The sequence below is a fragment of the Physeter macrocephalus genome, unplaced genomic scaffold (genome assembly GCF_002837175.3).
Source record: "Physeter macrocephalus isolate SW-GA unplaced genomic scaffold, ASM283717v5 random_1133, whole genome shotgun sequence".
Lineage (NCBI taxonomy): Eukaryota > Metazoa > Chordata > Mammalia > Artiodactyla > Physeteridae > Physeter > Physeter macrocephalus.
The window spans coordinates 5023-23546 of record NW_021146566.1 but is presented as its reverse complement, the minus strand read 5'-3'; the positions used below and the strand labels follow the sequence as shown (position 1 = coordinate 23546).

The 18524-nt window shown below is 58.0% G+C and overlaps 1 long non-coding RNA gene across 3 annotated transcripts; it reads right to left on the bottom strand.

Annotated features, from left to right (window-relative positions):
* Positions 1 to 1049: 1049 nt before the first annotated feature.
* LOC114485414 (uncharacterized) lies at positions 1050 to 9973 on the bottom strand. Of its 3 annotated transcripts, XR_008616826.1 has the most exons (6): positions 9883 to 9973; positions 7821 to 9464; positions 4035 to 5449; positions 3125 to 3193; positions 2702 to 2908; positions 1050 to 2577 (listed from the first exon to the last, which is right to left on the bottom strand). It is a non-coding gene; the product is annotated as an uncharacterized lncRNA (long non-coding RNA). The 3 variants fall into 3 exon arrangements; XR_008616827.1 differs by lacking the exon at positions 2702 to 2908; XR_008616825.1 differs by lacking the exons at positions 1050 to 2577; positions 2702 to 2908; positions 3125 to 3193 and having other exon boundaries at positions 3201 to 5449.
* Positions 9974 to 18524: the final 8551 nt, after the last annotated feature.

Genomic DNA, 18524 nt, shown 5'->3' with positions numbered 1-18524 from the left:
CAGACTGGGGCGAGGAAATGCCCCCTGGCCTGGCCCCTGGAAAGCCAGCCCCGCCTTGGAGAGCTGAGACCAGGCTCCTCCTGGCCCCTGCTGGCTGCCCCAGAAGAGCTCTGATGTAATTCATAATTGTACCTTTCTCCTACAATGAAAGCCACCGAGAGAGAAAAAGGGGTTTCTTTTCTAAAATTGTTTTTCTGCGCTCTTTGACAGAGCTGTGTGCCTGCAGGTAATTAATTCACAGCCCAGTGACCGGGTCAGCCACTTGGCTGGGAGAGAAAGCTCTAGAGAAAAGTGGAGATGCACAGTTACAGCTGAAAATGAAATCGCCTGGCCACCAAGACCTGCTCGCGGGCCAGAATAAACACCTACAAATCCCGCCTCTCGGGAACTTGGTCTCCGAGGCTTTGAACTTCTTAACGCGCATCAGTGCAGAGACCCGGAGAAGTCCGAGGAGAGGAAACCTTTTAAGGTTTTCCCGAGATTTCTCAGACCTCCCAGAGGCCCGGAGACAGGTGTTTCAAACCAAGCATGGCAGCAAGTCTTTTCCAGGTCATGCGGTGAGTCCTGGTCTGCTGCTAGCTTTCTAGGTGACCTTGATTGCACGGAATATGCTGGATTGTTTCCTCTTCTGTAAAACGGGATAACACTTCCTCAACTGCAAGTCGATTATAGAGACCAAAGATCTGCTTTGAAAAATCTGATCATTTCTCTCCAGCAATTACCTGTAAGGACTTTATTCTGGGGACTCCCTGGTGATATGAACAAGGCAATTCTGTATAACATGGAAAAGTGGAACCAGCCCTAACCGCCACCTATAAGGGCTTGTTAGGAAAAGGACAGACCGTTTATGTGGCAGAGAATACTATGCGACCAAGAAAAACCATCTTGCAGAAAAATACTGTGGCTGTGAGAAAAATAAGCAAGACCCTGAGCGTGGTGGTCCCATCAGGAGACACGGAACTGACAGAGGTGACCCCTCACGCCCACCTGGAGCACCAGTCTGCAGACCCTTCCCCTACACACGCTCCTGGAAGCCCCAGAACAAGGCCTTCTGTTTTCAGTGATTTTTATTTGCCTTATTTGAATGGGGGGTAGGGAGAGGGCAACAGAGCAAGATCTGGACTTTACCTGATTTATATGGAAATAATAACAGCTAACGTTTATTAGCATTTACTACGTGCCAGGCACGGTTCTAAACGTCGTACACACCATATTCCAGCAAGTCGAACATCCCTGCCCATCGTGAGGCCCTTGTGTTTTAGGTACCACTAAGAATTTTTGAAATACTGATAATTTAACTGTGACCCCAAAAGATTACTCCTAGCATCGATTAAATACCATCTACTAACGCATCTATTCCTCACAGCATAACTTCAAGGCAGGAAATGTTACCCTCACTCTACAGGCGAGAAAACGGAGGATCAGAGACATTCAGTAACTGTCTGAGTTACTTAGGTGGCAGAGCTGGGGCTTGACCCTTGGCCATTGTGGCCTCTGCGGTGCCCCTCCCTCAAAGGGCACCTCAACCTGGGGGCGGGCAAGCAGGGGATTGACGGGGTTGGAGCAAGCAGAGAACCCCGGCAGCAGACCAGGAGCCTCGGGGGAGACGATGTTGTCACACTTCTTTAGCGTCCCTCCTCTGCTCTCTCTACTCAGGGCTCAAGCCCTCTCCGAAGGAGAAGGTCCCCCACGCATTGCCAGGGGGTTCCCTCTACACAGCTACGGGTTGCTTCACACCGGAGCTAACGTTTTTCTTGGATTCTTTCAGAGTTGGAAGATTTAAGGCAGGGCTGGCAAATCGCTTTCATCTCAAATGCCAGCCCTGATCAATCAGCAGAGGCTGCGTGGGAAAGCGTTGAGAAGGAGTCCGAGGCCCAGCTGGGATCCAGGGAAAGCTTCCTGGCCCCGTCTCCAAGGGCATCAGCAGAGGAGAGGTGAGACCAGTGCCAGGCGCTCCCCAGGCCTGGGCTAGGAAAAAGCTGGAACACCTTGACTACTAGAGGACCACCTGAGACCTCCACATTGCGCCCAAGAATAGCTAAACGGCCTCCCCAGCAGCAAGCTTATGCCCTAGGCCTCTCTGTAGCTTCACCAGCTGAGCCAAGACGGGGGAGGAGGTGAGAATGGGGGGCTGTCCAGAGTAGCCAGGGCCCTCCCAGGATCACCCCACAGCCTGCAGCTTCCCCAGCCCTCGGGGAAGGGGGCCTGCAGCGTGCCAGCTCGTGTTTCACAGATTATACTATGTGGAGTCAGCTGCCCCTGGTAACTAGTTCACTTCTGTAATTAGCCCAAAGTTCCCGCTGCTAAGGAGGAGAAGGGTGGGAGGTGTGAGGGTGAAGTGGTGTGACCGAGAGCTTGACTCACACCCCAGAAATTGCCCACCGCAGGGAGTGGGTTCCTTAGCCCGCTTGTGCTAAGGCAGCCGGGGCTCCAGATCACTTTTCCGTGATGCAGGAATCATCTCCGTCGCCATGACGATAAGCACGTGCTCAGCATGTTTGAAGCACCTCTGCACACCTGTTCTCCTTTGTCCCCACCGTGGGCTGTGAGATGATGCCTCACCGTTATCCTCACTGCCTGACGGGAGAACGGGGGTCTGAGGCACAGGTGGCATTTGAACCCAGGACGGGCCCACATCCCCTCCCCCACACACCCCCTCCCCCACACACCCCCTCCCCCACACACCCCCTCCCCCACATACTCAGTGCCACCCACTGTCTTGAGCTCCTCCCAGACAAGGGCCCGGGAGGCGTCTTTGCAGAAGCTGCCTCAAGAACATTGCAGAGATGGTTTTAGGAGACACAGTCTCATCTTTAAGAAAGAGTTGGTGAGAATTCCCTGGCGGTCCAGTGGTTAGGTTTCTGCGTTCTCACTGCCGAGGGCCTGGGTTCGATCCCTGATCAGGGAACTAAAATCCCACAAGCCGTGGCGAGGCCAAAAAAAAAAAAAAAAAAGAGCTGGTATTTTTGCGGACGGGCAGACTTTTGAGGATTCCGTCAGCCAGTCCTGGGTGCCTGGGTCCACCCCCCTGCTTCGCTCAGGGCCACAGCAGAGAAGGGGCAGGATGGGTCAGTGCGGGGTGGGGGTGGGAGGCCCCCGAGTCCAGCCCTAACTCCTCACTCACCACCACCAGAGGGTCTTAGGCTGAGATCAGGCTTAATAGCAGGAGAGACTTCTTACTTCCTGACTGCCTCTGGGAACGGAGGAAAACAAATATCAATTATGGGCAGAACTGCCGGGTCGGAAGAAAGCTGTGGCTCTCGATTTAGAATTTACAAACAGTTAATTAAGCCTGCAGCGTGGAGCACACCCGTGGGCCTGCCTGCCCGGGGGGCTGGGGAAGCCTCCTCCAGGGGCTCCAAGGCACATTCAGATCCTCAGCCCTGGGGGCACCTTTGAGGCATGGGAGCCACTCTTGACAACCCTGATGCCAGAGGCTCCCAGCGATCTCTATGTCGTTGGTCAAGTAGGGGTGGGAAGAGCCCAGGCACTGGCATATTCTTGTGGAAACTAGCGATTCCTCCGTGCAGCCGGGGAGCTGGGGGGCCTCGAGAGCTGACCTCCGCGCCCTGGTGCCAGACCTGCCGGGCTCCCCTGCCCTGTGACCTTCCTATCTCCAGGGGTCCCACGTGAATCCCCCTCCTTGAGGCTTCCCCCCCATGTGGGCTGTAGGCTGTAATGCCCAGTCTTGGTTTCCTGCTCTCACGGCCTCATTCCCATCAGCCACCCAACCCCTGGGACCAGGGACTCTGAACCCAGCTCCAAGGCTGCACCAAGCGTCCTGCCGTGTGTCCCCTGTTTCAGCCCTGACTGTGGCACCTCCAGCTGTTTCCTTGTCTTGGACCCAAGGGTGGGAGCATTATTAAGCCTTTTGATAGACACACAGCCCGATCAGGAAAGGGTTTTATTTCATTCCACCTGGAGTGCAAAGAGAGAGAGTGGGGAGGGAGGGAGCCTGCTTGCTGGGGGAAGGCGGCAGCACAGCAGATGGCGGAAGGCGGGTGAAAGGCGTGAGGTGCAGGACAGATTTCTACCTTCGCTTTCAACGAAACGACTCTTCATTCAAGAAATAAGGGTGCCAAGCAGGTGTCAGAGGAAGGGGAGGGGCCAATGAAAATCCTTCAAAGGAGTCAAGCGTGCCAGGTCTGAGCCTCGCCCCCAGACACCACGGGGAAGAAGACAGACGCACTTCTGCTCGGTGGGGCGCAGGTTCCGTTTGGAGAGACGGAGAAGAAACAAATAAAAACGTTAACAAGCGTGATCATTTCAGATGTCAATCAGTGTTATAAAGAAAATAAACGATGGGGAGGTGGAGAGGACTGTAGTTTTTGTTACAAAGATTGGCCTGGGAAAGGCTCTCTGACGCGGTGATTTGGAACTGAGACCTGAATAACCAGTCATGCAGAGATCTGGGCTCAGAACACTCGGTAGATGGAACAGGTGCACGGTCCCAGATGTAGCAAAGAGCTTGGTGTACCTGAAGAACAGAAAGAAGGCCTCTGTGCCTGGAGATTCAGTGACAATGGGGCAGGAGGGTGAAATCTGAGAGGGAACTAGGGATTGCAGAGCCTTGAAGACCAAACACGGAACTTGAATTCTATTCTAAGTAGAAGCAGGGGCCGGGGAATGAAGCCACTTGCCATCTGGCCAAGATAGAATTAACTGGCACTCAGCTATCCCTTCCGTGGTCAACAGTTACGAAACTGGATGAAACTATGAGGCAATTCTTGGCGGGCAGTGGACATCAGGCAGTGCAAGGCTTGTTATCCTTGAGAGAAGGAAAGCCCACAGGGGTGCCCACGATCACCAGTTCTCCTCCGGGGGAGAATCTGCTGGGTGCAGCACAGGGACCTGGGGCTTAGCCGAGCTCAGCGGCCGTGGTGAGCTGCGAAGACAGCAGTTGGAGGTCGGGGCAGCTGGGACCAGCAAGGGAAGGCATCGCAGAGGAGGTGTGCAGCGGGGGGGGGACCCCGGAAGTCGATGTGGGGTCTCCCGATGAGTCCGCCGCTGGAGGATGTGCTGTACGTGCTCAGAGCAAGACCCTCCAACACTTTCAGAGAGTGGACCCTACGGGACTGAAAGCAAATTGGAGACACTAGAGGTTTGAGCTGAACCGGGGGAAAAAACAGAGGAACACCGAAATCCCTGCTTGGTCGCAATGGAGAAATCTCAACAGTTTGTTAAATACTCTTGACATCCGGCTGAGCCCCCAGAGAGGCTATGTCTTAGGAGTTAGGAACCACGTAGCAGGGCAAGAGTTAAACTGGACCCCTCCTAATAAAACCTAAAACTAAGCCCCCAAAAGATCTGCAAGGAAAACAAAGTTCAGAGGTAATTCCTGCGGACTAAGAGGAGCTGAGGAAACACGTTGGCTTTCTCCATATTCACACGAACAAAGTGTAAGCTGAGTCTGCATAAGTTCAAAGTCATCAGCTGGTAATTTAGCTGCCTGCTAAAACAAGAAACACTCTTTAGAGGATCATAGCAGAATCCAATATCTCTACGATACATCGTTCGCTATGCCCAGGGTCCAGTTAAAAAATCACTAGACACACAAAGAAACAGGAACACGAGACTGACAGTTAAGGGGAAAAAAGCAGGCAATGGAAATTAAACTTGAGATGTTTTCAATGTTAGGCTTAGCAGGCAAAGACTTTAACATAGCTATTACAAATATGTTCAAAGAATTAAAGGAAAAACATCTTTAAGAAATTGAAGAATATGGTATTAATGAGTGAACAAATAGGAAAACCCAGCAGAAGAATGAAAACTGTTAAAAAATGCAAACTCTAGAACTAAAAAGTGCAATAACTACAGTGAAAACGTCGCTGGATTGGCTTCACAGTGTGTTAGAGATGACAGGCGGGTAAATACAGGAACCTTAAAAATAGACCAGTAAAAATTATCCATACGTAAGAACAGAGAGTTTTTTAAAATGAAGGAAGACGAAAGGGCTGAGAAAGGACGGTCTTTTCAACAAATAATGCACCTGTTCTGACCTGGGCCCCATTCTGGCCCCTGGGCTCCTGTCAATGCATTGTTGGTTCCCCTGCCCCCAGGCCCCATCTTGGGGCTAGATGACCCCGACTGAGCTAGGGTGGGCTCAGGGCAGGGGCAGGCCGGGCCATGGAGGAGCCACCTGTGTGGGGGGCCCAGTAGGGCAGGGAGCCAGGAGGAGGGATCTCCTTCCAGAACACGGAGGCTGTGCGTCTTCCCTCTTCCTCCAGATTATCAGATTGGCAGGAAACGTCCCCTGATCACTTGGTATGTGCCAAGCAATGGTCACTGCTGACCGTACGGAAGTGAACGAGACAGATGGGGGCCCTGCTTGCTTGGCCTGACCTTTCAGAATGGGGGCAATTCATAAGTTAACAGCAAACTGTTTATGATGGGGATTGAGAGTAACGCGTGAGCGCTCAAACACACCTGGCAGGTGGGAAGCGCTGGCCATTCTCACTCAGGAAAAGGGGTTTAAAGGCACAAGGGGGGGTTCGACGGAAAGTTTCAAAAGCCCAGGTACATGGCCATAAGGCACAGAGGTGGACCAGAGCCCCCAAGGCTGTGGGCAAAGCCTCTGCTGCCTGAGCCACTGAAACGTGAAGGGATAGGGGCACAGCTGGAGAGCGTGCACTTGTGTCCACGGAGGAGCTGCCATGACAGATAGTGAGCTCCCCATTACTGGAAGTGTGCAAGCATTCACCACCAGGAAGGCTGCCAAAGGGACTAGAGAGGCACGAAGGAATAGAGAGAGGCTGCCAGTGCGGGGGTTAGGGAGCACAGGCACCTCACTCTGACCCTCCTGGCTTTGGTTTTCTCGTCTGTAAAATGGACCACCTGACAGCTCTCAGCCGGAAAACCTTCTCAACCCAGAGCCCAAGTTCAGGTGGGCAGGCACCGCAGGCCCTCCTCTGCCATCGCTTTCTGGGCTGCAGACTCTGCTTGCTGGCCACTTGCCGGTCCGCCCATGGGGCAGGGGGCCCTCCTTCTCAGACTCTCTTGGCCCCCAAGCCCAAGTGTCCCCCAGCATCCTCAGGATGAGCTTGCTCACTGGGGGTAGGCGAGGTCAATGGCCCACCCTGCCTTCTCAGCTCATCCTCACCGGCCTCGTGACCCCACAGAGGGGCCTGGCGGACATGCCAGGGACCAGAGGGGATCAGGTTGGGCATGGGGGAAATGCCCGGGAGGGAGCTGGGGGACAAGGCAGAGAGGGGCAGACCGATGGACGCTCAGAGCCTGGAGGGCTTCCTGGAGGAAGAGGTAGTCTCTCTCCCTTCCCTCTGTCTCTTCCCCTCTCTCTCCTCTCTTAGGACCCCTGGCTGGCCGTCCCTCTCGGCATCTCTTGGCCACCTCTCTCTTCCAGCCTCTCCCACGTGCCTCTCTCTGTCTGTCTCCTGCTCTCCCTCCCTACGTCTCCACCTCTTTCTGTCTGGACGTCCATCTCCATCCCTGTGTTCCTTTCCATGTGTCTCTCTCCTTGTCTTGCGGTGTCTCCGTCTATCCCATCCCCTCCCCCTTCCCATGAGTGACAGGGAGGCAAGACGGGGCCTAGAATTAGACCAGCAGCTGGGATGCCAGCTGCCATCTCTCTCTTTTCTCCCTGCTCGGGGCCTCCATCCTGGGCGGGGGTGGGGGGGTGGGTTTTCACAGTCCCCTGGAGAAGGGAAACCCAGTAGTAGAAAGCCTGAGTTAGCCCTGGCTCGGAGTGCCGTGGCCGTCAGATCACAGACAGACAGGTGGGGTGTGTCCTGGCTGGGGCGGGGAGCAGTGGAGAGAATCCGGTGGCCCGTCAGGTGGCCAAACACAGGGCCGGCAGGACTCACGAGAGGGGGCTGGTGCTCGGGGCTCTGGCCCTGGAGGGCGATCAGCCCCGGGCTCCTCCGATGCTCAGCCGGAGTCCTGTGAACCGGGGCAGGGCCTCGGGCCACAGGGCCGGTAGGGCTGCTGCCGGCATGTCGGAGCGGTCAAAGCAGATCAGGCCGGGAGCTGGCAGGCTGCAGAGAGGAGAGCCTGCACACAGTAGGTGCACCACAGTACTCGCTGGCTGCAGCGAGGAATGGCGGTGGATGAAAGAACCCATCCGTCCTTTCAGCAAACGGTCACTGTCACAACCCCACGCGCTGGCAGGAGCAAGGGACCGGGCAGCAGGTAAAGGGCTGCGCTGGGAGGGGTTACTCTCCGCCTGGATGGAGGCACCGTATCCATCCATGTACCTCTCCACAGTGACAGCTTGTAACCTGCCGTATTCACTTTGCTCCTGCTGTGAACGTTTGCCCAGAATACTAAATATCATTCAGAAAACCTGCTGGAAATGGCTGCGTAGTGTGACATCACGTGGACGGCTCCAACTCGCTGAGCTCTTCTTTTGGTGGATTCGTTCATCTGACCGACGGATAGGAACCGAAGGCCCTCGCAGCCCTGCATAAGCAGTGGTCCGGCCCGCGGGGAGTTTCTACCCCGATGGAAGGAGCAGGCGCGAGTCAAGTCGGGGACACAAAGCACAGATTCTCCTGGACAGGCGCCCGGAAGAGCGCAGGCCCCGAGAGAGAACTGGGGAGAGCAGCCTCAAAGGGGTGCGCTGGGACTGCCAACTGCTGTGGAGTGCAGCCGGGCTCCTCCAAGGGACCACTGGCTGCACCCGGTCAGCAGCCCTAGGGGTGACGGTCCCGGGTAAGATGCCAGACCCTCTCCTGCCTGCAAGTAGCCCTGGGGCCTGGAAGGGGCCCTGGGGGGGCTGACATCTGTCTTCCGGGGAGGGGACCCCGATGGCTGCCGCTGCATTGCAGCCCCCGGGCGGGAGCATGGGGTGGGGGGGGTGGGCCTTTCCAGTCCCTAGGCCTCTCAGGGCCCTGGGAGACCAGCCAGCCAGTCCCCGAGGTAACAGAAGAGGTGGTGTGCACCTGGGCGGCTGCAGAGGAACGGCGGGCCCCCCGGGCACAGGTGGGTAGAGGCAGGACAACGGGGTCTGCATGTCTGTAAAGGGGCTACCCCCGCTGGGTGAGGGGCAGCCTGACCCACACTCCACACTGAGGCTAAGCAAACACACACGTGCATACACGCACATGCACACACAGACACACACACACAGATCAGGACGCTCCTCTCCCTACGAGCTAAGGCAAAGCGGAGGAGCAGACGCTGACAGCCCGCCGCGTGCCCGGTGCCTTCCCCTTCGGCCCTGCAGCCCCGCCAGTTCCAGCAGCAGAATCCCTGCCTGGCTTGACAGAGGGGAGAGCAAGGCCTCGCCCGACGGGTCGAGAGCTGTGCCGGGGCCTCCCGTGTAGAAACATCCAGAACTGGGTTGAGTGGTCCCTTGAGGGTACCGGACAGATTCGGAAGGCAGAGCTGCCCCTCAGAGAAGCTCATCAGTGGCTCTGGGTCTGCAGAGGAGATGAGGTTGATGGTGCCCGGGTGAGGCAGCCGCAAGGCCGGCGCCAGACTGGCAGGGTGGAATGTTCCGCGGTTGGCTGTCAGACACAGGTGGGATGGGGAGTGAGCTGGGCTCGAGCTCCCCCGCCCCCAGGGAGCCCTGGCACTGCCACCTGCTGGCAGGGGACCTGAGGAGGCTCCTTTCCTGTCTAGACCTTGGGCTGCGCGTATATCAAGCGCACTGAGTCCCGTGATCTTGCGGGTCGTTAGGAGGCTAATAGTGCTGCCGGGGGACGGGCATGTGTTCCCCTCCTTACTAAATGTTTTCTGAGCACCTACGACGTGCCCCGGCTGTGGAATAGACACGCTGAGGTTATGATGGCGAACAAGACCGACAGGGTCCCTGGCCTCCCGTGACCTCGGTCCGGCTGAGGAGACGCGCAGTGGGCGGTCATGGCTGTCCCTCGTTCCAGCCCATTCTCTGGTCCCAGCCCGGCTCCGGACAGGAGTACCTACCGCCACTGGTCACCTTCAAGAAGAAGAAACTGAGGCCGCCCGGGGAGGGAAGCTCCTCGCCCACGCCGAATCCCCGCGTGGCGCTTGACTTGGGGGCCACCCTCGTCAGAGGGTCTCGGAGACCCCTCCGGTCCAGCCCCGGAGCTCTTGGATGAGGACGCCGAGGACCACAGCCTTTAAAGCCTCCGTCTCTCTCTTCTAGAACGTTCCCAGTAAGCAAACAGCTCAGCCCAGAAGGGGCTAGTTTGAGCCGCTGGAAATCTCAGCTGGGATCCTGGCGTCTGGGGAAGGGCCGGGCTCTAAAAATAAACCAGTCGCCTGGGCCTGGGAGCAGCCGGCGGGCGTCTGGTGAGCGAAAGCTGACGCCTGGTGCTCCCGGCAGATGACGGCGGGCCCGCCCGGCTGGCGCATCTCCCCTCAGGCAGCTGCCCTCCCCCCCGCCCCCCCCCCCCGCCCGGGACGGGTTGGTGGCAGGTGGCAGCCAGGAATATTCGAGCCCAGCTCCCAGAGGCACCCCACCGCACACGCACACAACCCATGCCCCAACCTGGGACGTGCGCCGCAGACTGGGTCTGGGAGGGCTCCTGAGGAAGGGGCCAGGAGGTGCCATCCACGTGCTGGCCAGTGAGAAGGCTCCGCACAGGTAAGGGGAGACGCCTCCTCAGGCCCTGGGGGAGGTGAGCTGTGGGCCTGGGGGTGGGAAGGGGCTCCGGGGGGCTCTGCGTCTGCCCTCAACTCCTGCGAGCCCTGATGGGGCATCAGCTCTCCCCTGGAGGGGGCCACGATGCGCGCTTCCCTCCCCTCTCCATGCCCCCAGGCTGGTGGGGAAGAGCCTGCCCTTTGCAGCTCTGAATACTCTCGGCCAGAGAGGAAACTGTCAGAGTCCTTGTGGCTTCATTGGAAGCCCGCTGCCCGTTAATGGGTTTGCAGAAGCCAGGTTGAAAAGTTTCGAGGCAGGCGCCCTGCAGCCTTGTAAGCAGCCTGGAGGCTTCGGAGGAGAAATGCCTCCCCTTCCTGCTGCAGGGTGGGTGGGGGGTGGGGGGCAAAGACAGAGGACCGAGGTCCTACCCGCAGTGGGAGGCAGCCAGCCAGCCTTCTCGGAAACACTGGGGAACGTTCTCCAGGAAGAAGGGGAGAAATCCCAGGGACACACATTTCCCCAGGGCAGGTCTTGAGAGCCCCGATTCTGTATCATACTTCAAGAAAGGTTTTTTTGTTTTTACCGAAAGAAACCTTTTAGTAAAAGGTGGGTGCTGCTTTGGGCCTTGAGCTGGTCCTGGTGGGTCCTGGAGCTTTGCTCCTTTGTCCCCGGCTCTCAGAGGGGCTATCAAATCTGATTTTCTGCTTAAATGGATTTCTGCGCCTAATCCCTGGGCGGGATATTCACCTGACGGCGAGGCGATTGGTGCTAATGTGATCTCCTCCCGTGCTCAGGATGGGGAAAGCGGGGAGATGGGCTGGGGGTCCGGGGGATGCTGGCTGCCTGCCCCACCCCGTTCATCAGAGGAGAGCAGGTGTTGGGGGGTCTGGGGACAGGCCAGACCCTTGTGAGGGCTGCCAGGGCCTTTCTTGGGCACCCGGCAGGGAATCCCTTGGGGAGTGGGATTGGTCAGGATCATTTTTCTCGGCCTGAGAGTGAGCCGGCCTCTGCCACAGCCTCATCCTGCAGCTGCGCTGGCTTGGCTGGAGCGCGAGGACTGTCAGGCGAGTGGTCCAGGTATGTGGCTGCAGGAAGGAGGGGCCGGGCCGGCCTACAGAGGAAGGCGCTCTGTGCTGGTCGGTGGAGAAATGCTGGGTGGCCGCTGGGTTTCCCCAGCACGTCCTTCCTGCGAATACCCAAGGACCCTCCATGCCAGGCGTCCGAGCCCGCCTACCCGCCGTCCTCCCCCCCTGCACCTTCCCTCTGAGTCACCTCCCAGGAGCTGGTGCCCTGCAACCTCCTCCCACCGTCCCCCAGGACCCTGCTCAGGGACCGCTGCCTCTCACCTGCCCAGCAAACCGCCCCCACCTCCCGCAGCTTCTGTACGACTTCTCCTCGTGTGCGGCCTGCGTCACTGGGACCAGCACCTGGTCTTGTCACCATCGGGCTGGAACTCCGACTCGGGTTTGCTCCGACGTTACTGCCCCCCAGTGGTGTGAATCTTGGCAAAACACTCGGCCCCCTGAACCTCAGTCTTCTCGCCAATCAAATGGGTTGACGCTGCCTCCGTTGTGGGGCTTAGTTGGAGGATTAGCAGAAATCTTGGGCGGGAAGCACGACCCAGAGCCCGGGGCAGCGCGCAGGGGAGGGCAAAGGCTTCAACACAAGGATCCTTTCTTCTGCGTTGGACCCTGTGCCCTGAGAGCCAATACTCGCCAGCACGCAGTACGAGTGCAAGTGCTTATCGGTTTCTCACACACACACACACACACACACACACGCACACTGCCTCTCTGGCTCTGACATACACACCCAGGTCCTAGCCTAGGACCTGGGTGACAACACGGAGTATATCCCCTCGCCCCTCCCATCACCCCGCCCCCACCCCGCAGGGTCCTGGCCCACACAGCAGGCTGGTGGGTTTGGGTCCAGGGCACTCTGGTCACCTTCCAGAGGGGTGGGTGCAGCCGCGGGAACGTGCAAGGCCCTGTCATCGTAAGAGCCAGCGGTTAAGGCGCTGACCTTCACGCAGGAACCTCACCCCGGTTCTGGCTTCTGGCTAATTTGGCTTCTGTCTTATGTGTGCATGTGGATGCCCCGCCTCAGCCCCCAGAGCCTCTGAAGCCGGCCTGTCCCCAGGAGCCGCCTCTGTGAGGCCCAGGAGGCTGGGAGTGTGGGAGATGGTGGCTCTCTCCAGACCCACGACGAGGTCACGGGCAGCGTTGTAGCAAAGGCGTGAAACCAAGCATGTTCCTGCATCAGTGACAGCGACCCCGCGTGTAAGTGACCAGATGCCGGGCCGGGGCCGCGTGCTTGACAAACACTGTCTTACACATCCAACCACCTGGCTCTATTGCTAAGAATAAAATTCTGGAAAAAGACGCAACTCAGCAAATAGTGCAACTGCGTGTACTTGAATACAGAGAGGGAGGCGGCCTAAAGCAGAGGTGCCTGCCGGCCACAACTGACAAGCCTGCGGCTAGCGCCAGAGCTCTGCTCACATACCCAGAGTCCGTGCTCCTGGCTGGTGCCCCCCTGAGGGTAAAATCCGCCCTAGGGGTGCCCTGCTGGGTTTAGCCCTTTGTCGTTTCATCCAGACTAATGCTCCCCTCAGGGTTGCATCTGTCTTAGTGTTTTTCCTGCTTTGAACAGATGCACGTCTCTGCTGTCTTAGTCAGCTCTTGCTGCAGTGATACTCTGTAACAAACAATCCCCAAATCTCAGTGGCTTACAGCAACCAAATGTGTTTTTCTCGCGCCAGGTCTGGGGTTTGGCTGATCATGGTTGTGTCTGGCTGGGCTGGGCTTGCCATCAGGGGCACTTGGCTTCAGGCTGTAATTGTTTTGGGTCTGGTCCACATTCTCAGTCTGGGGCCTGGTCTCCTCCGGCTTGTGGCAAAAGAGCAAAAGGCCAAACCAACTCAGCATGAAACGTCTCTGCTCACAGCATCCGGCCTCGTCTGTGCGGCCGGGATTGGGGATGGGAGGGAGGGAGGACAGCTGCCTCCAGGTCCAGGTGGGTTTCTAGAGGTGAAGGCCCTGCGGGGGGCTGTCCATCTGTGTACCCCTGTGAGCGGGAGACTTCAGGGGTGGGGGCCCCCGCCCACTTTCCCCTTCCATCTCCTGCAAGCAGAGGGGCCCCCAGAAAAGATTTCATATGCAAACGTGCCCAAAGAAAGCTCAAAGCTACAAGGCTGCAGTCCCCGCACCAGGTTGCCCTGGATACGAGCCAAGGTCACCGAGGATTGGAGGAGGTCCTCTAAGAGGTGGACCTGGGAAGACAGCATTTCCTGGAGAGCCCCGCAGGTGCCTGGTGCTGCGCTAGTGCTTCAAGCAAATTAACTCATGTCATCCTCCCGGTGACTCCGTGAGACCCCCATTTACAGGCTGGGAAACTGAGGCATGCAGTAGTGAAGCCCCCGCCAGTGTCTCGTGACTAACGAGCGGCAGGGCTGGAGCTTGAACGCTGACCCTCTGGCTCCAGACGCCCCTGCTGGGCACACGGTAGGCTCCCAGTGACAGCCCCTTCTGAAGCAGGACAAGGACGGGATTGCGGGAAGGAAACCCCTTCTCACGGACCGCTAATTAATGTTTTTCCTAAACTGGCTTTCACATTATCCCTCTTACGGGTTCAGTCATTCATGGTTTAAAAACATGGACTCAGGTCTCTCCTTTCTGAGCTGGAGACAAGGTTGAACTGGCCTGGGACTCCCTGGTGGGGGCTGGCGGGGTTCCCCTCACGTCCCCAGAGGGCAGGAGGACCTCTCAGGACACCCCCCTCCCCCGTTCACTCCTGCAGGGAGAGCAGGAGGGCCCCTCTCTGTAGGTGACATCTGTGGTCACTGGGTCTCTGTTTCCCTCCAGAGTCTCAGCCGCAGGCCCGAGGTGACCAACCTTCCCCTCTCCCTAGTTCCTTCTGGGACCCTTCATTGCTCCCCCGCTCCGGCCCTGTACACGCCCCCAACCACTGAGTACACGGGCTGCCACCCGTCCCTGCATTTTCATACCCATCCTCCCCCTCGATTCCCCCCACCCTCTTGGAGGATTGGCCCAAGCAGGGATCATCAGCCCATTTTACAGACGGATCAACAAGGCTCTCAGAGGCTAAGGGGTGCGCCTAGGGGCACACAGCTACAGCAGCGGAACTGTCCTTTAATCCAGGCCCTCTGTCTCCTGGTCCGCTCTGCCTGGAAGGCTTATGCGGTGGCGGGGAGGGAAGAGACACTTCAAACAGATGCCTCGTGTATAAGATTTATTTCTGTCAGTGTCCTCTCTGCCCAGGGTCTTGAAATCTCCCGAGAGACAAGGGAGTATTTAACCTGGAAAAATAACCCCTCTCCCCTTCCTGTTTCCAACTGCTGGTATTTCAACACCTTCACAGCTTCAGGGCATTGGGACTGTGTATTCTTTATGTTGCAAATTAATGTGAACCGGAGTATTTGTGAGTGACCTGTAAGCCGCCAGTCCAGTTCACGCTGCTGGCTGGGTAATTCTCCAGAGGCTCGTGTCCCCAGGCTCTGCCACCGAGAATGATTAAAGAGCAGGACAATTATAATTCAAGTAACGAGATCAGAGGTTCGCGGTTAGCACTTAATTTAGAGCCGGTGCCAAGGAGCTTAAGGAAGTTCTCAGGCAGGAGCTGAGGCAGCAGATCTGCCTTTGAAAGGGCCCCGGGGCCGCACCCTCTTCGCCGCAGCCAGACTCTGTCTTCCGCTGTCCTGCCCTCGGGCCTTTGCCTGGGCAGTGCCCCCTCCCGGGATGCCCTCTGACGCCCCTCCTCTGCCCGCTGAAATCCCTTTACGGGGCCTCCTCCCCCGTGAAGACTTTCCTGCCCCCTCAGTGACGCATAAGCGCTCCCCATCTGCCCCCCTCCTCTTCCTGGACCCCCTTGGCTGGGAGCAGTGCCGTTTCCCGGGTGTTGGCTCCACCCACTTGATCCTGAACTTCACCTTGTCTCACGGACATCGGCATCAGCGGACCGTGTGGTCCAGGGAGAATCAGTCACTGCCCGTCCTCAGGGAGCACCCAGGCTGGAGGGGGGCGCAGCGCGGATAAATCAGAGAGAGCCCGGGAGGCGCGCGTGGATGTGGAAGATGGGGCGCCTCTCCCCTATCTCTACCCCTCCCTCCACCCTGGGACCTTGCAGCGCCCCACAGGAGAGTAGGTGGATGCTAGACCCTCGCCTTACCGACTCGGGGCCCGGCAGATGGGCGACCCAGGGTCTGCCTTCCCCAGCCTCCCGTCCTTCCAGGGAACATCCCTGAACCTGCCCTGGGCGGGCTCCTACCAAGCAACCCAGGAACAGAGCCGGATTCCAGCAGCTGCCGGCCTGGTGGAGCCACAGCAAGTCTCCTTGGGGTCTCCCGGGGGCCCCTCTGGGCCTGCGCCCTCCGCGCCCTCCCCCAGCGTGGGTCAGTCCCGTCTCTCCCCACACCGCCCCGGTCTTTTTTTCTCTCCAGACCCTCTGTTTCCCTCCCTCTTTTCCTCCCTCCTTCCCTCAACCCGGAGTGGCCCTGAAATGAAGCTGAAGTGTCCTCTTTAGCAATTCAAATGTATCAAATACTTTTCAGCACGAGTGGGGAATTTCCTCTTTCTCGCTCTCTCAGAAATAGACAACAAAGGCCCCCAGATCAAGTTATTGATTCTTTTCTCCTGCTGCCCTCCCTCCAGAGGCCCGGGGTCCCGTCGTCATTCACACTAATCCTATCAACTTGGCAGAAAGGCACTTAATGCCTGGAACCTGCGTGTCTGGGTCGCTGAGGCCTCAGCGGGGTCCGGGCAGCCTTGAACCACCACCCCCCCCGAGCCCCCTCCTCCCCTTGGGCTCCTTTGAGATCTTGTCGCCCCGGGTGATGGTCACGCTGGTGATGGGGGTAAAGCGAGGGGGCTCCTCCTTTGCTGGGCCCATCCCCCTAGTCCTTCCCTACGCAGCCCTGCACTGGGACACGATACGGTCATTCTCTAGGTGGGACACTGGGCTCTGAGGGGCCAGGGGACACGGCCAAAGCCCCCCACCGCCAGTGTGTAACAAAGCCGCGGCTTGAACCTCTGCACAGAGAAGCGTTAGAAGCAGCGTGACCAGTGAGGATCCTGACGCGTGATTTCTGCACCGGGTGTGGCCACCGCACTGCTCAGGCCCCGGCTGGACGCTTGCTCCCAGAATGTTCTATTTGGTTATACGTACTCCGCAGATGTGGCCCAGAGGGAGGACGGGCCCGGCTGGGTCACTCAGCTGGTGGCAGGCCCGGAGCCGAGCTTGCCTTGAGGGGCCGCCCAAATGTATTTGCCGGGCGCGCAGGGTGGCCCAGAGCTGGGTAAGCCCGTGCGTTGCTGAGGGGACGGACAGCTCTCCCGAGGTGCTTGGGGGGTGGAAGGGGGCTCAGAGGCGTGAGGTCTTGCAGACCTCGGAAGCAGGTAAACTTGGGCATGGACCCCTGTCAGACCCCCTGACCACGGCGGCCTTGGCCAAGCCCCTGTGACCTTAGCTGTACAAGGGGGTGGTGATGCCACTCCCGGCACAGAGGCAGCTGGCTCTGCTCATCCTGCGGGGACGTCAGCTGGAGCAGCAGGCCTGCTGGCACACAGGTGCCCAGGCACCCTAGCACCCTCGGCTCCCAAGCACCCCAGGCACCCTAGCACCCTCGGCTCCCAAGCACCCCAGGCCCTTTCCCACTCCAGTGTCTTTGCACACGCTCTTCCTTCCGCCGGGAACACTCTGCCCTCCTGTCCCCTCCTCGGCTACCGCTGAATGCCACCCCACCTCCGCCAGCCTCAGTGTTTGTACTCGGCACTCGGCTGGGCTCCCCTTTGTTCCAAGGGCACCTGTCTTCTTGGTAAATATCTATTCCGGATTCAAACATCATCTCCTCCATGAAGCCACCCTGACCTCCTCCCTCTTCCCCACTGGACCTGTGCAGACTTCCAGGAAGGCACTGGTGACAGCGGCCCCAGAGAGGACATGTGTCTTTCTCTGCCATGAGATGGGGCTCCATGAGGGCGGGGACAGTGGCGGATGGAGCCTGACACGGAGGAACCCCTCTCAAGTAGTGTGCCTTATTGCCATGACACAGCGATGCTACCGTGACCTGGGGAAACTTCCACCCTGTCCCCCCAGCCAAAGAGAATGCTGTCCTGCTCCACTCACCTGCTCCATCTTTCACATCCCTAGCGAGAGTCCAGAGGAACCAGGTGTTTCCTGGATCTCTGAGCTACGGAATTGGGAAAGTAAGTTGAGAAAGACAAAGGGAGAAGAGCTGGACCACCAGGCAGTTCCTGTGCTTTCCGGTGTTCTAGAGAATTCTGATCATGGGCAGGGTGGAGAGGAAACTGTAAAACAGTCTGAGGCGGGAAGCAGAAAATAATGAGCTGCGCGCCTGGGCGGGAGGAGAGATGGAAAAGCCGCAAGGGCGGAAAAAGAAAGAGGACTTGTTAGCGCAAGTTCGTGTGCCCCATGCGCAGTGAGGCCAAACGCACCAGAACGTCGGCGTTTGCAGCGGAGGCAGTTTTATGGCAGGGCCACGCTGGCAGACAGGCTGCTCATGCCCTAAAAGCCCCGAAATCCCTGAAGGGTTTCAGCAAAGCGTTTTAATTTTTATTTATTTATTTATTTATTTATTTTTATTTTTATTTTTTATTTTTATTTTTTGTGGCTGTCGGGGCCTCTCCCGTTGCGGAGCACAGGACACGGACGCGCAGGCCCAGCGGCCATGGCTCACGGGCCCAGCCGCTCCGCGGCACGTGGGATCCTCCCGGACCGGGGCGCGAACCCGCGTCCCCCGCATCGGCAGGCGGACCCTCAACCACTGCGCCACCAGGGAAGCCCCAATTTTTACTATTAAAAAAAATTTTTTTTGAAGTCTCACTTAGACTTTTATCGATTAATATTTACTTATTTATTTGGCTGCCCTGGGTCTTAGTTGCGGCACACGGGATCTTCATTGTAGCACACGGCATCTTTAGCTGCGGCGTGCGGGATCTGGGTCCCTGACCAGAGACCGAACCTG